Below are 23,074 nucleotides of genomic sequence, written 5' to 3'. Positions count from 1 at the left end.
GTTTCTCTGAAAACCATCGAGCAGTGAGCGCCATTTGGCTGATGTTCTGTCAATGTGTGTATCTCAATGAAATGAGAAAGTGGTAAAGTGCTTATCTGGATGAGTTTAGCAAGTTGGAAGAAATCCACAATAGGTTCCAAAGTTTCTCTGAATAACTTCGAGCAGTGAATGCGATTTGGTTGATATTCTGCCAATGTGTGTTTCTCAATGAATTGAGAAAGTGGTAATGTCCTTCTCTCGATGAGTTCAGCAATTTGGAAGAAATCGACAATCGGTTCCAAAGTTTCTCTCCAAACCATCGAGCAGTGAATGCCATGTGGCTGATATTCTGCCAATGTGTGTATCTCAATGAATTGAGAAAGTGGTCAAGTGCTTATCTCGATGAGTTCAGCAATTTGGAAGAAATTCACAAGCGGTTCCCAAGTTTCTCTGAATGCCATCGAGCCGTGAATGCCATTTGTCTAATATTCTGCCAATGAGTGTATCTCAATGAAATGAGAAAGTGTTAAATTGTTTATCTCGATGGGTTCAGTAAGTTGGAAGAAATACCCAATCTGTTCCAAAGTTTCTCTGAATACCTTCAAGCAGTGAATGCGATTTGGCTGATTTTCAGCCAATGTGTGTATCTCAATGAATTGAGAAAGCGGTAATGTCCTTATCTCGATGAGTTCAGCAATTTGGAAGAAATCCACAATCGGTTCCAAAGTTTCTCTCATAACCATCGAGCAGTGAATGCCATGTGGCTGATATTCTGCCAATGTGTGTATCTCAATGAATTGAGAAAGTGGTAATCTCCTTATCTCGATGAGTTCAGCAAGTTGGATGAAATTCACAATCTGTTCCAAAGATTCTGTGAATACCTTCGAGCAGTGAATGCCATTTGACTGATATTCAGCTAATCTGTGTATTTCAATGAATTGAGAAAGTGGTAATGTCCTTATCTCGATGAGTTCAGCAATTTGGAAGAAATCCACAATCGGTTCTAAAGTTTCTCTGAAAACCATCGAGCAGTGAGCGCCATTTGGCTGATGTTCTGCCAATGTGTGTGTCTCAATGAAAAGAGAAAGTGGTCAAGTGCTTATCTCGATGAGTTCAGCAATTTGGAAGAAATTCACAAGCGGTTCCCAAGTTTCTCTGAATGCCATCGAGCCGTGAATGCCATTTGTCGAATATTCTGCCAATGAGTGTATCTCAATGAAATGAGAAAGTGTTAAGTTGTTTATCTCGATGGGTTCAGCAAGTTGGAAGAAATACCCAATCTGTTCCAAAGTTTCTCTGAATACCTTCGAGCAGTGAATGCGATTTGGCTGATATTCTGCCAATGTGTGTATCTCAATGAATTGAGAAAGTGGTAATGTCCTTCTCTCGATGAGTTCAGCAATTTGGAAGAAATCCACAATCGGTTCCAATGTTTCTCTCAAAACCATCGAGCAGTGAATGCCATGTGGCTGATATTCAGCCAATGTGTGCATCTCAATGAATTGAGAAAGTGGTCAAGTGCTTATCTCGATGAATTCAGCAATTTGGAAGAAATTCACAATCGGTTCCCAAGTTTCTCTGAATGCCATCGTGCCGTGAATGACATTTGTCTAATATTCTGCCAATGAGTGTATCTCAATGAAATGAGAAAGTGTTAAGTTGTTTATCTCGATGGGTTCAGCAAGTTGGAAGAAATACCCAATCTGATCCAAATTTTGTCTGAATACCTTCGAGCAGTGAATGCCATTTGCTGATATTCAGCAAATGTGTGTATCTCAATGAATTGAGAAAGCGGTAATGTTCTCATCTCGATGAGTTCAGCAATTTGGAAGAAATCCACAATCGGTTCCAAAGTTTCTCTGAATACCTTCGAGCAGTTAAAGCCATTTAGCTGATATTCTGTCAATGTGTATATCGCAATGAACTGAGAAAGTGGTCAAGTGCTTATCTCGATGAGTTCAGCAATTTGGAAGAAATTCACAATCGGTTCCCAAGTTTCTCTGAATACCATCGAGCCGTGAATGCCATTTGTCTAATATTCTGCCAATGAGTGTATCTCAATGAAATGAGAAAGTGTTAAGTTGTTTATCTCGATGGGTTCCGCAAGTTGGAAGAAATACCCAATCTGTTCCAAAGTTTCTCTGAATACCTTCGAGCAGTGAATGCGATTTGGCTGATATTCTGCCAATGTGTGTTTCTCAATGAATTGAGAAAGTGGTAATGTCCTTCTCACGATGAGTTCAGCAATTTGGAACAAATTCACAATCGGTTCCCAAGTTTCTCTGAATACCATCGAGCCGTGAATGCCATTTGTCTAATATTCTGCCAATGAGTGTATCTCAATGACATGAGAAAGTGTTAAGTTGTTTATCTCAATGGGTTCAGCAAGTTGGAAGAAATACCCAATCTGTTCCAAAGCTTCTCTGAATACCTTCGAGCAGTGAATGCCATTTGGCTGATATTCTGCCAATGTGTGTATGTCATTGAATTGAGAAAGTGGTAATGTCCTTATCTCGATGAGTTCAGCAATTTGGAAGAAATCCACAATCGGTTCCAAAGTTTCTCTGATAACTATCGAGCAGTGAATGCCATGTGGCTGATATTCTGCCAATGTGTGTACCTCAATGAATTGAGAAAGGGATAATGTCCTTATCTCGATGAGTTCAGCAAGTTGGAAGAAATTCACAATCTGTTCCAAAGTTTCTCTGAATACCTTCGAGCAGTGAATGCCATTTGGCTGATATTCAGCCAATCTGTGTATCTCAGTGAATTGAGAAAGTGGTAATGTCCTTCTCTCGATGACTTCAGCAATTTGGAAGAAATCCACAATCGGTACTAAAGTTTCTCTGAAAACCATCGAGCAGTGAGCGCCCTTTGGCTGATGTTCTGCCAATGTGTGTATCTCAATGAAATGAGAAAGTGGTAAAGTTCTTATCTGGATGAGTTCAGCAAGTTGGAAGAAATCCACAATCCGTTCCAAAATTTCTCTGAATACCTTCGAGCAGTAAAAGCCATTTAGCTGATATTCTGTCAATGCGTGAACCTCAAAGAGATGAGAAACTGATAAAGTGCTTATCTCGATGAGTTCAGCAAGTTGTAAGAAATCCACAATAGGTTCCAAAGTTTCTCTGAAAACCATCGAGCAGTGAGCGCCATTTGGCTGATGTTCTGCCAATGTGTGTATCTCAATGAAATGAGAAAGTGGTAATGTGCTTATCTGGATGAGTTCAGCAAGTTGGAAGAAATCCACAATAGGTTCCAAAGTTTCTCTGAATAACTTCGAGCAGTGAATGCGATTTGGCTGATATTCTGCCAATGTGTGTTTCTCAATGAATTGAGAAAGTGGTAATGTCCTTCTCTCGATGAGTTCAGCAATTTGGAAGAAATCGACAATCAGTTCCAAAGTTTCTCTCCAAACCATCGAGCAGTGAATGCCATGTGGCTGATATTCTGCCAATGTGTGTATCTCAATGAATTGAGAAAGTGGTCAAGTGCTTATCTCGATGAGTTCAGCAATTTGGAAGAAATTCACAAGCGGTTCCCAAGTTTCTCTGAATGCCATCGAGCCGTGAATGCCATTTGTCTAATATTCTGCCAATGAGTGTATCTCAATGAAATGAGAGAGTGTTAAGTTGTTTATCTCGATGGGTTCAGTAAGTTGGAAGAAATACCCAATCTGTTCCAAAGTTTCTCTGAATACCTTCGAGCAGTGAATGCGATTTGGCTGATTTTCAGCCAATGTGTGTATCTCAATGAATTGAGAAAGCAGTAATGTCCTTATCTCGATGAGTTCAGCAATTTGGAAGAAATCCACAATCGGTTCCAAAGGTTCTCTGAAAACCATCGAGCAGTTAATGCCATTTGGCTGATATTCTGCCAATGTGTGCATCTCAATGAATTGAGAAAGTGGTAATGTCCTTATCTCGATGAGTTCAGCAAGTTGGAAGAAATTCACAATCAGTTCCAAAGTTTCTCTGAATACCTTCGAGCAGTGAATGCCATTTGACTGATATTCAGCCAGTCTGTGTATCTCAATGAATTGAGAAAGTGGTAATGTCCTTATCTCGATGAGTTCAGCAATTTGGAAGAAATCCACAATAGGTTCCAAAGTTTCTCTGAAAACCATCGAGCCGTGAATGCCATTTGTCTAATATTCTGCCAGTGAGTGTATCTCAATGAAATGAGAAAGTGTTAAGTTGTTTATCTCGATGGGTTCAGCAAGTTGGAAGAAATACCAAATCTGTTCCAAAGTTTCTCTGAATACCTTCGAGCAGTGAATGCCATTTGGCTGATATTCTGCCAATGTGTGTATCTCAATGAATTGAGAAAGTGGTAATGTCCTTATCTCGATGAGTTCAGCAATTTGGAAGAAATCCACAATCGGTTCCAAAGTTTCTCTGATAACTATCGAGCAGTGAATGCCATGTGGCTGATATTCTGCCAGTGTGTGTACCTCAATGAATTGAGAAAGGGGTAATGTCCTTATCTCGATGAGTTCAGCAAGTTGGAAGAAATTCACAATCTGTTCCAAAGTTTCTCTGAATACCTTCGAGCAGTGAATGCCATTTGGCTGATATTCAGCCAATCTGTGTATCTCAATGAATTGTGGAAGTGGTAATGTCCTTATCTCGATGAGTTCAGCTAATTGGAAGAAATCCACAAACGGTTCTAAAGTTTCTCTGAAAACCATCGAGCAGTAGCGCCATTTGGCTGATGTTCTGCCAATGTGTGTATCTCAATGAAAAGAGAAAGTGGTAAAGTGCTTATCTGGATGAGTTCAGCAAGTTGGAAGAAATCCACAATCGGTTCCAAAATTTCTCTGAATACCTTCGAGCAGTAAAAGCCATTTAGCTGATATTCTGTCAATGTGTGTATCTCAATGAATTGAGAAAGTGGTCAAGTGCTTATCTCGATGAGTTCAGCAATTTGGAAGAAATTCACAATCGGTTCCCAAGTTTCTCTGAATACCATCGAGCCGTGAATGCCATTTGTCTAATATTCTGCCCATGAGTGTATCTCAATGAAATGAGAAAGTGTTAAGTTGTTTATCTCGATGGGTTCAGCAAGTTGGAAGAAATACCCAATCTGTTCCAAAGTTTCTCTGAATACCTTCGAGCAGTGAATGCCATTTGGCTGATATTCAGGCAATGTGTGTATCTCAATGAATTGAGGAAGTTGTAATGTCCTTAACTAGATGAGCTCAGCAAGTTGGAAGAAATTCGCAACCTGTTCCATAGTTTCTCTGAAAGACATCGAGCAGTGAATGCCATTTGGCTGATACTCTGCCAATGTGTGTATCTCAATGAATTGAGAAAGTGGTAATGTCCTTATCTAGATGAGTTCAGCAAGTTGGAAGAAATTCACAATCTGTTCCATAGTTTCTCTGAATACCTTCGAGCAGTGAGCGCCATTTGGCTGATGTTCTGCCAATGTGTGTATCTCAATGAATTGTGGAAGTGGTAATGTCCTTATCTCGATGAGTTCAGCAAATTGGAAGAAATCCACAATCTGTTCCAAAGTTTCTCCGAAAACCATCGAGCATTGAGCGCAATTTGGCTGATATTCTGCCAATGTGTGTATCTCAAAGCATTGAGAAAGTGGTAATGTCCTTCTCTCGATGAGTTCAGCAAGTTGGAAGAAATTCACAATCGGTTCCAAAGTTTCTCTCAAAACCATCGAACAGTGAATGCCATGTGGCTGATATTCTGCCAATGTGTGTATCTCAATGAATTGAGAAAGTGGTAATGTCCTTATCTCGATGAGTTCAGCAATTTGGAAGAAATCCACAATCGGTTCCAAAGTTTCTCTGAAAACCATCGAACAGTGAGCGCCATTTGGCTGATGTTCTGCCAATGTGTGTATCTCAATGAAATGAGAAAGTGGTAACGTGCTTATCTGGATGAGTTCAACAAGTTGGAAGAAATCCACAATCTGTTCCAAAGTTTCTCTGAAAACCATCGAGCTGTGAGCGCCATTTGGCTGATGTTCTGCCAATGTGTGTTTCTCAATGAATTGAGAAAGTGGTAATGTCCTTATCTCCATGAGTTCAGTAAGTTGGAAGAAATCCACAGTACGTTCCAAAGTTTCTCTGAATACCTTCGAGCAGTGAATGCCATTTGGCTGATATTCTGTCAATGCGTGAATCTCAATGAGATGAGAAACTGGTAAAGTGCTTATCTCGATGAGTTCAGGAAGTTGGAAGAAATCCACAATAGGTTCCAAAGTTTCTCTGAAAACCATCGAGCATTGGGTGCAATTTGGCTGATATTCTGCCAATGTGTGTTTCTCAATGAATTGAGAAAGTGGTAATATCCTTCTCTCGATGAGTTCAGCAATTTGGAAGAAATTCACAATCGGTTCCAAAATTTCTCTCAAAACCATCGAGCAGTGAATGCCATGTGGCTGATATTCTGCCAATGTGTGTATCTCAATGAATTGAGAAAGTGGTAATGTCCTTATCTCGATGAGTTCAGCAATTTGGAAGAAATCCACAATCGGTTCCAAAATTTCTCTCAAAACCATCGAGCAGTGAATGCCATGTGGCTGATATTCTGCCAATGTGTGTATCTCAATGAATTGAGAAAGTGGTAATGTCCTTATCTCGATGAGTTCAGCAATTTGGAAGAAATCCACAATCGGTTCCAAAGTTTCTGTGAAAACCATCGAGCAGTGAGCACCATTTGGCTGATATTCTGCCAATGTGTGTATCTCAATGAATTGAGAAAGTGGTAATGTCCTTATCTCGATGAGTTCAGCAATTTGGAAGAAATCCACAATCGGTTCCAAAGTTTCTCTGAAAACCATCGAGCAGTGAGCGCCATTTGGCTGATGTTCTGCCAAAGTGTGTATCTCAATGAAATGAGAAAGTGTTAAAGAGCTTATCTGGATGAGTTCAGCAAGTTGGAAGAAATCCACAATCTGTTCCAAAATTTCTCTGAATACCTTCGAGCAGTAAAGCCATTTAGCTGATATTCTGTCAATGTGTGTATCTCAATGAATTGAGAAAGTTGTCAAGTGCTTATCTCGATGAGTTCAGCAATTTGGAAGAAATTCAGAATCGGTTCCCAAGTTTCTCTGAATACCATCGAGCCGTGAATGCCATTTGTCTAATATTCTGCCAATGAGTGTATCTCAATGAAATGAGAAAGTGTTAAGTTGTTTATCTCGAAAGGTTCAGCAAGTTGGAAGAAATACCCAATCTGTTCCAAAGTTTCTCTGAATACCTTCAAGCAGTGAATGCCATTTGGCTGATATTCTGCCAATGTGTGTTTCTCAATTAATTTGGAAAGTGGTAATGTCCTTCTCTCGATGAGTTCAGCAATTTGGAAGAAATTCACAGTCGGTTCCCAAGTTTCTCTGAATACCATCGAGCCGTGAATGCCATTTGTCTAATATTCTGCCAATGAGTGTTTCTCAATGAAATGAGAAAGTGTTAAGTTGTTTATCTCGATGGGTTCAGCAAGTTGGAAGAAATACCCAATCTGTTCCAAAGTTTCTCTGAACACCATTCGAGCAGTGAATGCCATTTGGCTGATATTCTGCCAATGTGTGTATCTCAATGAATTGAGAAAGTGGTAATGTCCTTATCTCGATGAGTTCAGCAATTTGGAAGAAATCCACAATCGGTTCCAAAGTTTCTCTGATAACTATCGAGCAGTGAATGCCATGTGGCTGATATTCTGCCAATGTGTGCACCTCAATGAATTGAGAAAGGGGTAATGTCCTTATCTCGATGAGTTCAGCAAGTTGGAAGAAATTCACAATCTGTTGCAAATTTTCTCTGAATACCTTCGAGCAGTGAATGCCATTTGGCTGATATTCAGCCAATCTGTGTATCTCAGTGAATTGAGAAAGTGGTAATGTCCTTATCTCGATGAGTTCAGCAATTTGGAAGAAATCCACAATCGGTTCTAAAGTTTCTCTGAAAACCATCGAGCAGTGAATGCCATTTGGCTGATATTCTGCCAATGTGTGTATCTCAATGAATTGTGAATCTGGTAATGTCCTTATCGCGATGAGTTCAGCAAGTTGGAAGAAATCCACAATCTGTTCCAAAGTTTCTCTGAATACCTTCGAGGAGTGAATGCCATTTGGCTGATATTCTGCCAATGAGTGTATCTCAATGAAATCAGAAAGCGTTAAGTTGTTTATCTCGATGGGTTCAGCAAGTTGGAAGAAATACCCAATCTGTTCCAAAGTTTCTCTGAATACCTTCGGGCAGTGAATGCCATTTGGCTGATATTCAGCCAATGTGTGTATCTCAATGAATTGAGAAAGCGGTAATGTCCTTATCTCGATGAGTTCAGCAATTTGGAAGAAATCCACAATCGGTTCCAAAGTTTCTCTCATAACCATCGAGCAGTGAATGCCATGTGGCTGATATTCTGCCAATGTGTGTATCTCAATGAATTGAGAAAGTGGTAATGTCCTTATCTCGATGAGTTCAGCAATTTGGAAGAAATCCACAATCGGTTCCAAAATTTCTCTCAAAACCATCGAGCAGTGAATGCCATGTGGCTGATATTCTGCCAATGTGTGTATCTCAATGAATTGAGAAAGTGGTAATGTCCTTATCTCGATGAGTTCAGCAATTTGGAAGAAATCCACAATCGGTTCCAAAGTTTCTGTGAAAACCATCGAGCAGTGAGCACCATTTGGCTGATATTCTGCCAATGTGTGTATCTCAATGAATTGAGAAAGTGGTAATGTCCTTATCTCGATGAGTTCAGCAATTTGGAAGAAATCCACAATCGGTTCCAAAGTTTCTCTGAAAACCATCGAGCAGTGAGCGCCATTTGGCAGATGTTCGGCCAATGTGTGTATCTCAATGAAATGAGAAAGTGGTAAAGTGCTTATCTCGATGAGTTCAGCAAGTTGGAAGAAATCCACAATCTGTTCCAAAATTTCTCTGAATACCTTCGAGCAGTAAAAGCCATTTAGCTGATATTCTGTCAATGCGTGAATCTCAATGAGATGAGAAACTGTTAAAGTGCTTACCTCGATGAGTTCAGCAAGTTGGAAGAAATGCACAATAGGTTCCAAAGTTTCTCTGAATAACTTGGAGCAGTGAATGCGATTTGGCTGATATTCAGCCAATGTGTGTATCTCAATGAAGTGAGAAAGCGGTAATGTCCTCAGCTCGATGAGTTCAGCAATTTGGAAGAAATCCACAATCGGTTCCAAAGTTTCTCTGAAAACCATCGAGCAGTGAATGCCATTTGGCTGATATTCAGCCAATGTGTGCATCTCAATGGATTGAGAAAGGGGTAATGTCCTTATCTCGATGAGTTCAGCAAGTTGGAAGAAATTCAGAACCTGTTCCAAAGTTTCTCTGAATACCCTTGAGCAGCGAATGCCATTTGACTGATATTCAGCCAGTCTGTGTATCTCAATGAATTGAGAAAGTGGTAATGTCCTTATCTCGATGAGTTCAGCAATTTGGAAGAAATCCACAATCGGTTCCAAAGTTTCTCTGAAAACCATCGAGCAGTGAGCGCCATTTGGCTGATGTTCTGCCAAAGTGTGTATCTCAATGAAATGAGAAAGTGTTAAAGAGCTTATCTGGATGAGTTCAGCAAGTTGGAAGAAATCCACAATCTGTTCCAAAATTTCTCTGAATACCTTCGAGCAGTAAAGCCATTTAGCTGATATTCTGTCAATGTGTGTATCTCAATGAATTGAGAAAGTTGTCAAGTGCTTATCTCGATGAGTTCAGCAATTTGGAAGAAATTCAGAATCGGTTCCCAAGTTTCTCTGAATACCATCGAGCCGTGAATGCCATTTGTCTAATATTCTGCCAATGAGTGTATCTCAATGAAATGAGAAAGTGTTAAGTTGTTTATCTCGAAAGGTTCAGCAAGTTGGAAGAAATACCCAATCTGTTCCAAAGTTTCTCTGAATACCTTCAAGCAGTGAATGCCATTTGGCTGATATTCTGCCAATGTGTGTTTCTCAATTAATTTGGAAAGTGGTAATGTCCTTCTCTCGATGAGTTCAGCAATTTGGAAGAAATTCACAGTCGGTTCCCAAGTTTCTCTGAATACCATCGAGCCGTGAATGCCATTTGTCTAATATTCTGCCAATGAGTGTTTCTCAATGAAATGAGAAAGTGTTAAGTTGTTTATCTCGATGGGTTCAGCAAGTTGGAAGAAATACCCAATCTGTTCCAAAGTTTCTCTGAACACCATTCGAGCAGTGAATGCCATTTGGCTGATATTCTGCCAATGTGTGTATCTCAATGAATTGAGAAAGTGGTAATGTCCTTATCTCGATGAGTTCAGCAATTTGGAAGAAATCCACAATCGGTTCCAAAGTTTCTCTGATAACTATCGAGCAGTGAATGCCATGTGGCTGATATTCTGCCAATGTGTGCACCTCAATGAATTGAGAAAGGGGTAATGTCCTTATCTCGATGAGTTCAGCAAGTTGGAAGAAATTCACAATCTGTTGCAAATTTTCTCTGAATACCTTCGAGCAGTGAATGCCATTTGGCTGATATTCAGCCAATCTGTGTATCTCAGTGAATTGAGAAAGTGGTAATGTCCTTATCTCGATGAGTTCAGCAATTTGGAAGAAATCCACAATCGGTTCTAAAGTTTCTCTGAAAACCATCGAGCAGTGAATGCCATTTGGCTGATATTCTGCCAATGTGTGTATCTCAATGAATTGTGAATCTGGTAATGTCCTTATCGCGATGAGTTCAGCAAGTTGGAAGAAATCCACAATCTGTTCCAAAGTTTCTCTGAATACCTTCGAGGAGCGAATGCCATTTGGCTGATATTCTGCCAATGAGTGTATCTCAATGAAATCAGAAAGCGTTAAGTTGTTTATCTCGATGGGTTCAGCAAGTTGGAAGAAATAACCAATCTGTTCCAAAGTTTCTCTGAATACCTTCGGGCAGTGAATGCCATTTGGCTGATATTCAGCCAATGTGTGTATCTCAATGAATTGAGAAAGCGGTAATGTCCTTATCTCGATGAGTTCAGCAATTTGGAAGAAATCCACAATCGGTTCCAAAGTTTCTCTCATAACCATCGAGCAGTGAATGCCATGTGGCTGATATTCTGCCAATGTGTGTATCTCAATGAATTGAGAAAGTGGTAATCTCCTTATCTCGATGAGTTCAGCAATTTGGAAGAAATCCACAATCGGTTCCAAAGTTTCTCTCATAACCATCGAGCAGTGAATGCCATGTGGCTGATATTCTGCCAATGTGTGTATCTCAATGAATTGAGAAAGTGGTAATGTCCTTATCTCGATGAGTTCAGCAAGTTGGAAGAAATCCACAGTCTGTTCCAAAATTTCTCTGAATACCTTCGAGCAGTAAAAGCCATTTAGCTGATATTCTGTCCATGCGTGAATCTCAATGAGATGAGAAACTGGTAAAGTGCTTAACTCGATGAGTTCAGCAAGTTGGAAGAAATCCACAATAGGTTCCAAAGTTTCTCTGAAATCCATCGAGCAGTGAATCCCATTTGGCTGATATTCTGGCAATGTGTGTATCTCAATGAATTGAGAAACTGGTAATGTCCTTATCTCGATGAGTTCAGCAAGTTGGAAGAAATCCACAAACTGTTCCAAAGTTTCTCTGAATACCTACGAGCAGTGAATGCTATTTGGCTGATATTCAGCCAATGTGTGTATCTCAATGAATTGAGAAAGTGGTAATGTCCTTATCTCGATGAGTTCAGCAATTTGGACGAAATCCACAATCGGTTCCAAAGTTTCTCTGAAATCCATCGAGCAGTGAATGCCATTTGGCTGATATTCTGCCAATGTGTGTATCTCAATGAATTGAGAAAGTGGTAATGTCCTTATCTCGATGAGTTCAGCAAATTGGAAGAAATCCACAATCTGTTCCAAAGTTTCTTGAATACCTTCGAGCAGTGAATGCCGTTTGGCTGATATTCAGCCAATGTGTGTATCTCAATGAATTGAGAATGTGGTCAAGTGCTTATCTCGATGAGTTCAGCAATTTGGAAGAAATTCACAATCGGTTCCCAAGTTTCTCTGAATACCATCGAGCCGTGAATGCCATTTGTCTAATATTCTGCGAATGAGTGTATCTCAATGAAATGAGAAAGTGTAAAGTTGTTTATCTCGATGGGTTCAGCAAGTTGGAAGAAATACCCAATCTGTTCCAAAGTTTCTCTGAATACCTTCGAGCAGTGAATACCAATTGGCTGATATTCAGCCTATGGGTGTATCTCAATGAATTGAGAAAGTGGTAATGTAATTATGTCGATGAGTACAGCAATTTGGGAGAAATCCACAATCGGTTCCAAAGTTTCTCTGAAAACCATCGAGCAGTGAATGCCATTTGGCTGGTATTCAGCCAATGTGTGTATCTCAATGAATTGAGAAAGAGGTAATGTCCTTATCTCGATGAGTTCAGAAAGTTGGAAGAAATTCACAATCTGTTCCAAAGTTTCTCTGAATACCTTCGAGCAGTGAATGCCATTTGTCTGATATTCAGCCAATGTGTGTATCTCAATGAATTGAGAAAGTGGTAATGTCCTTTTCTCGATGAGTTCAGCAATTTGGAAGAAATCCACAATCGGTTCCAAACTTTCTCTGACAACCATCGAGCAGTGAATGCCATTTGCCTGATATTCAGCCAATGTGTGTATCTCAATGAATTGAGAAAGTGGTAATGTCCTTATCTCGATGAGTTCAGCAAGTTGGAAGAAATCCACAATCTGTTCCAAAGTTTCTCAGAAAACCATCGAGCAGTGAATGCTATTTGGCTGATATTCAGCCAATGTGTGTATCTCAATGAATTGAGAAACTGGTAATGTCCTTATCTCGATGAGTTCAGCAAGTTGGAAGAAATCCACAATCTGTTCCAAAGTTTCTCAGAAAACCATCGAGCAGTGAATGCTATTTGGCTGATATTCAGCCAATGTGTGTATCTCAATGAATTGAGAAAGTGGTAATGTCCTTATCTCGATGAGTTCAGCAATTTGGAAGAAATCCACAATCTGTTCCAAAGTGTCTCAGAAAACCATCGAGCAGTGAATTCCATTTGGCTGATATTCTGCCAACGTGTGTATCTCAATGAATTGAGAAAGTGGCAATGTCCTCATCTCGATGAGTACAGCAAATTGGAAGAAATCCACAATCTGTTCCAAATGTTTCTCTGAATACCTTCGAGCAGTGAATGCTATTTGGCTGATATTCAGCCAATGTGTGTATCTCAATGAATTGAGAAAGTGGTAATGTCCTTATCTCGATGAGTTTAGCAAGTTGGACGAAATCCACAATCGGTTCCAAAGTTTCTCTGAAATCCATCGAGCAGTGAATGCCATTTGGCTGATATTCTGCCAATGTGTGTATCTCAATGAATTGAGAAAGTGGTAATGTCCTTCTCTCGATGAGTTCAGCAAGTTGGAAGAAATCCACAATCTGTTCCAAAGTTTCTTGAATACCTTCGAGCAGTGAATGCCATTTGGCTGATATTCAGCCAATGTGTGTATCTCAATGAATTGAGAATGTGGTCAAGTGCTTATCTCGATGAGTTCAGCAATTTGGAAGAAATCCACAATCGGTTCCCAAGTTTCTCTGAATACCATCGAGCCGTGAATGCCATTTGTCTAATATTCTGCCAATGAGTGTATCTCACTGAAATTAGAAAGTGTAAAGTTGTTTATCTCGATGGGTTCAGCAAGTTGGAAGAAATTCACAATCTGTTCCAAAGTTTCTCTGAATACCTTCGAGCAGTGAATGCCATTTGTCTGATATTCAGCCAATGTGTGTATCTCAATGAATTGAGGAAGTGGTAATCTCCTTTTCTCGATGAGTTCAGCAATTTGGAAGAAATCCACAATCGGTTCCAAACTTTCTCTGACAACCATCGAGCAGTGAATGCCATTTGCCTGATATTCAGCCAATGTGTGTATCTCAATGAATTGAGAAACTGGTAATGTCCTTATCTCGATGAGTTCAGCAAGTTGGAAGAAATCCACAATCTGTTCCAAAGTTTCTCAGAAAACCATCGAGCAGTGAATGCTATTTGGCTGATAGTCAGCCAATGTGTGTATCTCAATGAATTGAGAAACTGGTAATGTCCTTATCTCGATGAGTTCAGCAATTTGGAAGAAATCCACAATCTGTTCCAAAGTGTCTCAGAAAACCATCGAGCAGTGAATTCCATTTGGCTGATATTCTGCCAACGTGTGTATCTCAATGAATTGAGAAAGTGGCAATGTCCTCATCTCGATGAGTACAGCAAATTGGAAGAAATCCACAATCTGTTCCAAATGTTTCTCTGAATACCTTCGAGCAGTGAATGCTATTTGGCTGATATTCAGCCAATGTGTGTATCTCAATGAATTGAGAAAGTGGTAATGTCCTTATCTCGATGAGTTTAGCAAGTTGGACGAAATCCACAATCGGTTCCAAAGTTTCTCTGAAATCCATCGAGCAGTGAATGCCATTTGGCTGATATTCTGCCAACGTGTGTATCTCAATGAATTGAGAAAGTGGCAATGTCCTCATCTCGATGAGTACAGCAAATTGGAAGAAATCCACAATCTGTTCCAAATGTTTCTCTGAATACCTTCGAGCAGTGAATGCTATTTGGCTGATATTCAGCCAATGTGTGTATCTCAATGAATTGAGAAAGTGGTAATGTCCTTATCTCGATGAGTTTAGCAAGTTGGACGAAATCCACAATCGGTTCCAAAGTTTCTCTGAAATCCATCGAGCAGTGAATGCCATTTGGCTGATATTCTGCCAATGTGTGTATCTCAATGAATTGAGAAAGTGGTAATGTCCTTATCTCGATGAGTTCAGCAAGTTGGAAGAAATCCACAATCTGTTCCAAAGTTTCTTGAATACCTTCGAGCAGTGAATTCCATTTGGCTGATATTCAGCCAATGTGTGTATCTCAATGAATTGAGAATGTGGTCAAGTGCTTATCTCGATGAGTTCAGCAATTTGGAAGAAATCCACAATCGGTTCCCAAGTTTCTCTGAATACCATCGAGCCGTGAATGCCATTTGTCTAATATTCTGCCAATGAGTGTATCTCACTGAAATTAGAAAGTGTAAAGTTGTTTATCTCGATGGGTTCAGCAAGTTGGAAGAAATACCCAATCTGTTCCAAAGTTTCTCTGAATACCTTCGAGCAGTGAATGCCAATTGGCTGATATTCAGCCTATGTGTGTATCTCAATGAATTGAGAAAGTGGTAATGTAATTATCTCGATGAGTACAGCAATTTGGGAGAAATCCACAATCGGTTCCAAAGTTTCTCTGAAAACCATCGAGCAGTGAATGCCATTTGGCTGATATTCAGCCAATGTGTGTATCTCAATGAATTGAGAAAGAGGTAATGTCCTTATCTCGATGAGTTCAGAAAGTTGGAAGAAATTCACAATCTGTTCCAAAGTTTCTCTGAATACCTTCGAGCAGTGAATGCCATTTGTCTGATATTCAGCCAATGTGTGTATCTCAATGAATTGAGAAAGTGGTAATCTCCTTTTCTCGATGAGTTCAGCAATTTGGAAGAAATCCACAATCGGTTCCAAACTTTCTCTGACAACATCGAGCAGTGAATGCCATTTGCCTGATATTCAGCCAATGTGTGTATCTCAATGAATTGAGAAAGTGGTAATGTCCTTATCTCGATGAGTTCAGCAAGTTGGAAGAAATCCACAATCTGTTCCAAAGTTTCTCAGAAAACCATCGAGCAGTGAATGCTATTTGGCTGATATTCAGCCAATGTGTGTATCTCAATGAATTGAGAAACTGGTAATGTCCTTATTTGATGAGTTCAGCAAGTTGGAAGTAATCCACAATCTGTTCCAAAGTTTCTCAGAAAACCATCGAGCAGTGAATGCTATTTGGCTGATATTCAGCCAATGTGTTTATCTCAATGAATTGAGAAAGTGGCAATGTCCTCATCTCGATGAGTACAGCAAATTGGAAGAAATCCACAATCTGTTCCAAATGTTTCTCTGAATACCTTCGAGCAGTGAATGCTATTTGGCTGATATTCAGCCAATGTGTGTATCTCAATGAATTGAGAAAGTGGTAATGTCCTTATCTCGATGAGTTCAGCAATTTGGAAGATATCCACAATCTGTTCCAAAGTTTCTCTGAATACCTTCGAGGAGTGAATGCCATTTGGCTGATATTCTGCCAATGTGTGTATCTCAATGAATTGAGAAAGTGGTAATGTCCTTATCTCGATGAGTTCAGCAAGTTGGACGAAATCCACAATCGGTTCCAAAGTTTCTCTGAAATCCACCGAGCAGTGAATGCCATTTTGCTGATATTCTGCCAATGTGTGTATCTCAATGAATTGAGAAAGTGGTAATGTCCTTATCTCGACGAGTTCTGCAAATTGGAAGAAATCCACAATCTGTTCCAAAGTTTCCTGAATACCTTCGAGCAGTGAATGCCATTTGGCTGATATTCAGCCAATGTGTGTATCTCAATGAATTGAGAAAGTGGTAATGTCCTTATCTCGATGAGTTCAGCAATTTGGAAGAAATCCACAGTCGGTTCCAAAGTTTATCTGATAACCATCGAGCAGTGAGCGCCATTTGGCTGATGTTCTGCCAATGTGTGTATCTCAATGAATTGAGAAAGTGGTCAAGTGCTTATCTCGATGAGTTCAGCAATTTGGAAGAAATTCACAATCGGTTCCCAAGTTTCTCTGAATACCATCGAGCCGTGATTGCCATTTGTCTAATATTCTGCCAATGAGTGTATCTCAATGAAATCAGAAAGCGTTAAGTTGTTTATCTCGATGGGTTCAGCAAGTTGGAAGAAACACCCAATCTGTTCCAAAGTTTCTCTGAATACCTTCGAGCAGTGAATGCCATTTGGCTGATATTCAGCCAATGTGTGTATCTCAATGATTTGAAGAAGTGGTAATGTCCTTATATCGATGAGTTCAGCAATTTGGAAGAAATCCACAATCGGTTCCAAAGTTTCTCTGAAAACCATCGAGCAGTGAATGCCATTTGGCTGATATTCTGCCAATGTGTGTATCTCAGTGAATTGAGAAAGTGGTAATGTCCTTATCTCGATGAGTTCAGCAATTTGGAAGAAATCCACAATCGGTTCCAAAGTTTCTCTGATAACTATCGAGCAGTGAATGCCATGTGGCTGATATTCTGCCAATGTGTGTACCTCAATGAATTGAGAAAGGGATAATGTCCTTATCTCGATGAGTTCAGCAAGTTGGAAGAAATTCACAATCTGTTCCAAAGTTTCTCTGAATACCTTCGAGCAGTGAATGCCATTTGGCTGATATTCAGCCAATCTGTGTATCTCAGTGAATTGAGAAAGTGGTAATGTCCTTATCTCGATGACTTCAGCAATTTGGAAGAAATCCACAATCGGTACTAAAGTTTCTCTGAAAACCATCGAGCAGTGAGCGCCCTTTGGCTGATGTTCTGCCAATGTGTGTATCTCAATGAAATGAGAAAGTGGTAAAGTTCTTATCTGGATGAGTTCAGCAAGTTGGAAGAAATCCACAATCTGTTCCAAAATTTCTCTGAATACCTTCGAGCAGTAAAAGCCATTTAGCTGATATTCTGTCAATGCGTGAACCTCAAAGAGATGAGAAACTGATAAAGTGCTTATCTCGATGAGTTCAGCAAGTTGTAAGAAATCCACAATAGGTTCCAAAGTTTCTCTGAAAACCATCGAGCAGTGAGCGCCATTTGGCTGATGTTCTGTCAATGTGTGTATCTCAATGAAATGAGAAAGTGGTAAAGTGCTTATCTGGATGAGTTTAGCAAGTTGGAAGAAATCCACAATAGGTTCCAAAGTTTCTCTGAATAACTTCGAGCAGTGAATGCGATTTGGTTGATATTCTGCCAATGTGTGTTTCTCAATGAATTGAGAAAGTGGTAATGTCCTTCTCTCGATGAGTTCAGCAATTTGGAAGAAATCGACAATCGGTTCCAAAGTTTCTCTCCAAACCATCGAGCAGTGAATGCCATGTGGCTGATATTCTGCCAATGTGTGTATCTCAATGAATTGAGAAAGTGGTCAAGTGCTTATCTCGATGAGTTCAGCAATTTGGAAGAAATTCACAAGCGGTTCCCAAGTTTCTCTGAATGCCATCGAGCCGTGAATGCCATTTGTCTAATATTCTGCCAATGAGTGTATCTCAATGAAATGAGAAAGTGTTAAATTGTTTATCTCGATGGGTTCAGTAAGTTGGAAGAAATACCCAATCTGTTCCAAAGTTTCTCTGAATACCTTCAAGCAGTGAATGCGATTTGGCTGATTTTCAGCCAATGTGTGTATCTCAATGAATTGAGAAAGCGGTAATGTCCTTATCTCGATGAGTTCAGCAATTTGGAAGAAATCCACAATCGGTTCCAAAGTTTCTCTCATAACCATCGAGCAGTGAATGCCATGTGGCTGATATTCTGCCAATGTGTGTATCTCAATGAATTGAGAAAGTGGTAATCTCCTTATCTCGATGAGTTCAGCAAGTTGGATGAAATTCACAATCTGTTCCAAAGATTCTGTGAATACCTTCGAGCAGTGAATGCCATTTGACTGATATTCAGCTAATCTGTGTATTTCAATGAATTGAGAAAGTGGTAATGTCCTTATCTCGATGAGTTCAGCAATTTGGAAGAAATCCACAATCGGTTCTAAAGTTTCTCTGAAAACCATCGAGCAGTGAGCGCCATTTGGCTGATGTTCTGCCAATGTGTGTGTCTCAATGAAAAGAGAAAGTGGTCAAGTGCTTATCTCGATGAGTTCAGCAATTTGGAAGAAATTCACAAGCGGTTCCCAAGTTTCTCTGAATGCCATCGAGCCGTGAATGCCATTTGTCGAATATTCTGCCAATGAGTGTATCTCAATGAAATGAGAAAGTGTTAAGTTGTTTATCTCGATGGGTTCAGCAAGTTGGAAGAAATACCCAATCTGTTCCAAAGTTTCTCTGAATACCTTCGAGCAGTGAATGCGATTTGGCTGATATTCTGCCAATGTGTGTATCTCAATGAATTGAGAAAGTGGTAATGTCCTTCTCTCGATGAGTTCAGCAATTTGGAAGAAATCCACAATCGGTTCCAATGTTTCTCTCAAAACCATCGAGCAGTGAATGCCATGTGGCTGATATTCAGCCAATGTGTGCATCTCAATGAATTGAGAAAGTGGTCAAGTGCTTATCTCGATGAATTCAGCAATTTGGAAGAAATTCACAATCGGTTCCCAAGTTTCTCTGAATGCCATCGTGCCGTGAATGACATTTGTCTAATATTCTGCCAATGAGTGTATCTCAATGAAATGAGAAAGTGTTAAGTTGTTTATCTCGATGGGTTCAGCAAGTTGGAAGAAATACCCAATCTGATCCAAATTTTGTCTGAATACCTTCGAGCAGTGAATGCCATTTGCTGATATTCAGCAAATGTGTGTATCTCAATGAATTGAGAAAGCGGTAATGTTCTCATCTCGATGAGTTCAGCAATTTGGAAGAAATCCACAATCGGTTCCAAAGTTTCTCTGAATACCTTCGAGCAGTTAAAGCCATTTAGCTGATATTCTGTCAATGTGTATATCGCAATGAACTGAGAAAGTGGTCAAGTGCTTATCTCGATGAGTTCAGCAATTTGGAAGAAATTCACAATCGGTTCCCAAGTTTCTCTGAATACCATCGAGCCGTGAATGCCATTTGTCTAATATTCTGCCAATGAGTGTATCTCAATGAAATGAGAAAGTGTTAAGTTGTTTATCTCGATGGGTTCCGCAAGTTGGAAGAAATACCCAATCTGTTCCAAAGTTTCTCTGAATACCTTCGAGCAGTGAATGCGATTTGGCTGATATTCTGCCAATGTGTGTTTCTCAATGAATTGAGAAAGTGGTAATGTCCTTCTCACGATGAGTTCAGCAATTTGGAACAAATTCACAATCGGTTCCCAAGTTTCTCTGAATACCATCGAGCCGTGAATGCCATTTGTCTAATATTCTGCCAATGAGTGTATCTCAATGACATGAGAAAGTGTTAAGTTGTTTATCTCAATGGGTTCAGCAAGTTGGAAGAAATACCCAATCTGTTCCAAAGCTTCTCTGAATACCTTCGAGCAGTGAATGCCATTTGGCTGATATTCTGCCAATGTGTGTATGTCATTGAATTGAGAAAGTGGTAATGTCCTTATCTCGATGAGTTCAGCAATTTGGAAGAAATCCACAATCGGTTCCAAAGTTTCTCTGATAACTATCGAGCAGTGAATGCCATGTGGCTGATATTCTGCCAATGTGTGTACCTCAATGAATTGAGAAAGGGATAATGTCCTTATCTCGATGAGTTCAGCAAGTTGGAAGAAATTCACAATCTGTTCCAAAGTTTCTCTGAATACCTTCGAGCAGTGAATGCCATTTGGCTGATATTCAGCCAATCTGTGTATCTCAGTGAATTGAGAAAGTGGTAATGTCCTTCTCTCGATGACTTCAGCAATTTGGAAGAAATCCACAATCGGTACTAAAGTTTCTCTGAAAACCATCGAGCAGTGAGCGCCCTTTGGCTGATGTTCTGCCAATGTGTGTATCTCAATGAAATGAGAAAGTGGTAAAGTTCTTATCTGGATGAGTTCAGCAAGTTGGAAGAAATCCACAATCCGTTCCAAAATTTCTCTGAATACCTTCGAGCAGTAAAAGCCATTTAGCTGATATTCTGTCAATGCGTGAACCTCAAAGAGATGAGAAACTGATAAAGTGCTTATCTCGATGAGTTCAGCAAGTTGTAAGAAATCCACAATAGGTTCCAAAGTTTCTCTGAAAACCATCGAGCAGTGAGCGCCATTTGGCTGATGTTCTGCCAATGTGTGTATCTCAATGAAATGAGAAAGTGGTAATGTGCTTATCTGGATGAGTTCAGCAAGTTGGAAGAAATCCACAATAGGTTCCAAAGTTTCTCTGAATAACTTCGAGCAGTGAATGCGATTTGGCTGATATTCTGCCAATGTGTGTTTCTCAATGAATTGAGAAAGTGGTAATGTCCTTCTCTCGATGAGTTCAGCAATTTGGAAGAAATCGACAATCAGTTCCAAAGTTTCTCTCCAAACCATCGAGCAGTGAATGCCATGTGGCTGATATTCTGCCAATGTGTGTATCTCAATGAATTGAGAAAGTGGTCAAGTGCTTATCTCGATGAGTTCAGCAATTTGGAAGAAATTCACAAGCGGTTCCCAAGTTTCTCTGAATGCCATCGAGCCGTGAATGCCATTTGTCTAATATTCTGCCAATGAGTGTATCTCAATGAAATGAGAGAGTGTTAAGTTGTTTATCTCGATGGGTTCAGTAAGTTGGAAGAAATACCCAATCTGTTCCAAAGTTTCTCTGAATACCTTCGAGCAGTGAATGCGATTTGGCTGATTTTCAGCCAATGTGTGTATCTCAATGAATTGAGAAAGCTGTAATGTCCTTATCTCGATGAGTTCAGCAATTTGGAAGAAATCCACAATCGGTTCCAAAGGTTCTCTGAAAACCATCGAGCAGTTAATGCCATTTGGCTGATATTCTGCCAATGTGTGCATCTCAATGAATTGAGAAAGTGGTAATGTCCTTATCTCGATGAGTTCAGCAAGTTGGAAGAAATTCACAATCAGTTCCAAAGTTTCTCTGAATACCTTCGAGCAGTGAATGCCATTTGACTGATATTCAGCCAGTCTGTGTATCTCAATGAATTGAGAAAGTGGTAATGTCCTTATCTCGATGAGTTCAGCAATTTGGAAGAAATCCACAATAGGTTCCAAAGTTTCTCTGAAAACCATCGAGCCGTGAATGCCATTTGTCTAATATTCTGCCAGTGAGTGTATCTCAATGAAATGAGAAAGTGTTAAGTTGTTTATCTCGATGGGTTCAGCAAGTTGGAAGAAATACCAAATCTGTTCCAAAGTTTCTCTGAATACCTTCGAGCAGTGAATGCCATTTGGCTGATATTCTGCCAATGTGTGTATCTCAATGAATTGAGAAAGTGGTAATGTCCTTATCTCGATGAGTTCAGCAATTTGGAAGAAATCCACAATCGGTTCCAAAGTTTCTCTGATAACTATCGAGCAGTGAATGCCATGTGGCTGATATTCTGCCAGTGTGTGTACCTCAATGAATTGAGAAAGGGGTAATGTCCTTATCTCGATGAGTTCAGCAAGTTGGAAGAAATTCACAATCTGTTCCAAAGTTTCTCTGAATACCTTCGAGCAGTGAATGCCATTTGGCTGATATTCAGCCAATCTGTGTATCTCAATGAATTGTGGAAGTGGTAATGTCCTTATCTCGATGAGTTCAGCTAATTGGAAGAAATCCACAAACGGTTCTAAAGTTTCTCTGAAAACCATCGAGCAGTAGCGCCATTTGGCTGATGTTCTGCCAATGTGTGTATCTCAATGAAAAGAGAAAGTGGTAAAGTGCTTATCTGGATGAGTTCAGCAAGTTGGAAGAAATCCACAATCGGTTCCAAAATTTCTCTGAATACCTTCGAGCAGTAAAAGCCATTTAGCTGATATTCTGTCAATGTGTGTATCTCAATGAATTGAGAAAGTGGTCAAGTGCTTATCTCGATGAGTTCAGCAATTTGGAAGAAATTCACAATCGGTTCCCAAGTTTCTCTGAATACCATCGAGCCGTGAATGCCATTTGTCTAATATTCTGCCCATGAGTGTATCTCAATGAAATGAGAAAGTGTTAAGTTGTTTATCTCGATGGGTTCAGCAAGTTGGAAGAAATACCCAATCTGTTCCAAAGTTTCTCTGAATACCTTCGAGCAGTGAATGCCATTTGGCTGATATTCAGGCAATGTGTGTATCTCAATGAATTGAGGAAGTTGTAATGTCCTTATCTAGATGAGCTCAGCAAGTTGGAAGAAATTCGCAACCTGTTCCATAGTTTCTCTGAAAGACATCGAGCAGTGAATGCCATTTGGCTGATACTCTGCCAATGTGTGTATCTCAATGAATTGAGAAAGTGGTAATGTCCTTATCTAGATGAGTTCAGCAAGTTGGAAGAAATTCACAATCTGTTCCATAGTTTCTCTGAATACCTTCGAGCAGTGAGCGCCATTTGGCTGATGTTCTGCCAATGTGTGTATCTCAATGAATTGTGGAAGTGGTAATGTCCTTATCT

The sequence above is a fragment of the Carcharhinus amblyrhynchos genome, chromosome 3 (assembly GCF_965287045.1).
Source record: "Carcharhinus amblyrhynchos chromosome 3, sCarAmb.v2.hapA, whole genome shotgun sequence".
NCBI classification, from domain to species: Eukaryota; Metazoa; Chordata; class Chondrichthyes; order Carcharhiniformes; family Carcharhinidae; genus Carcharhinus; species Carcharhinus amblyrhynchos.
The sequence above is the reverse complement of the archived record's forward strand: the minus strand, read 5'-3'. Positions refer to the sequence as shown.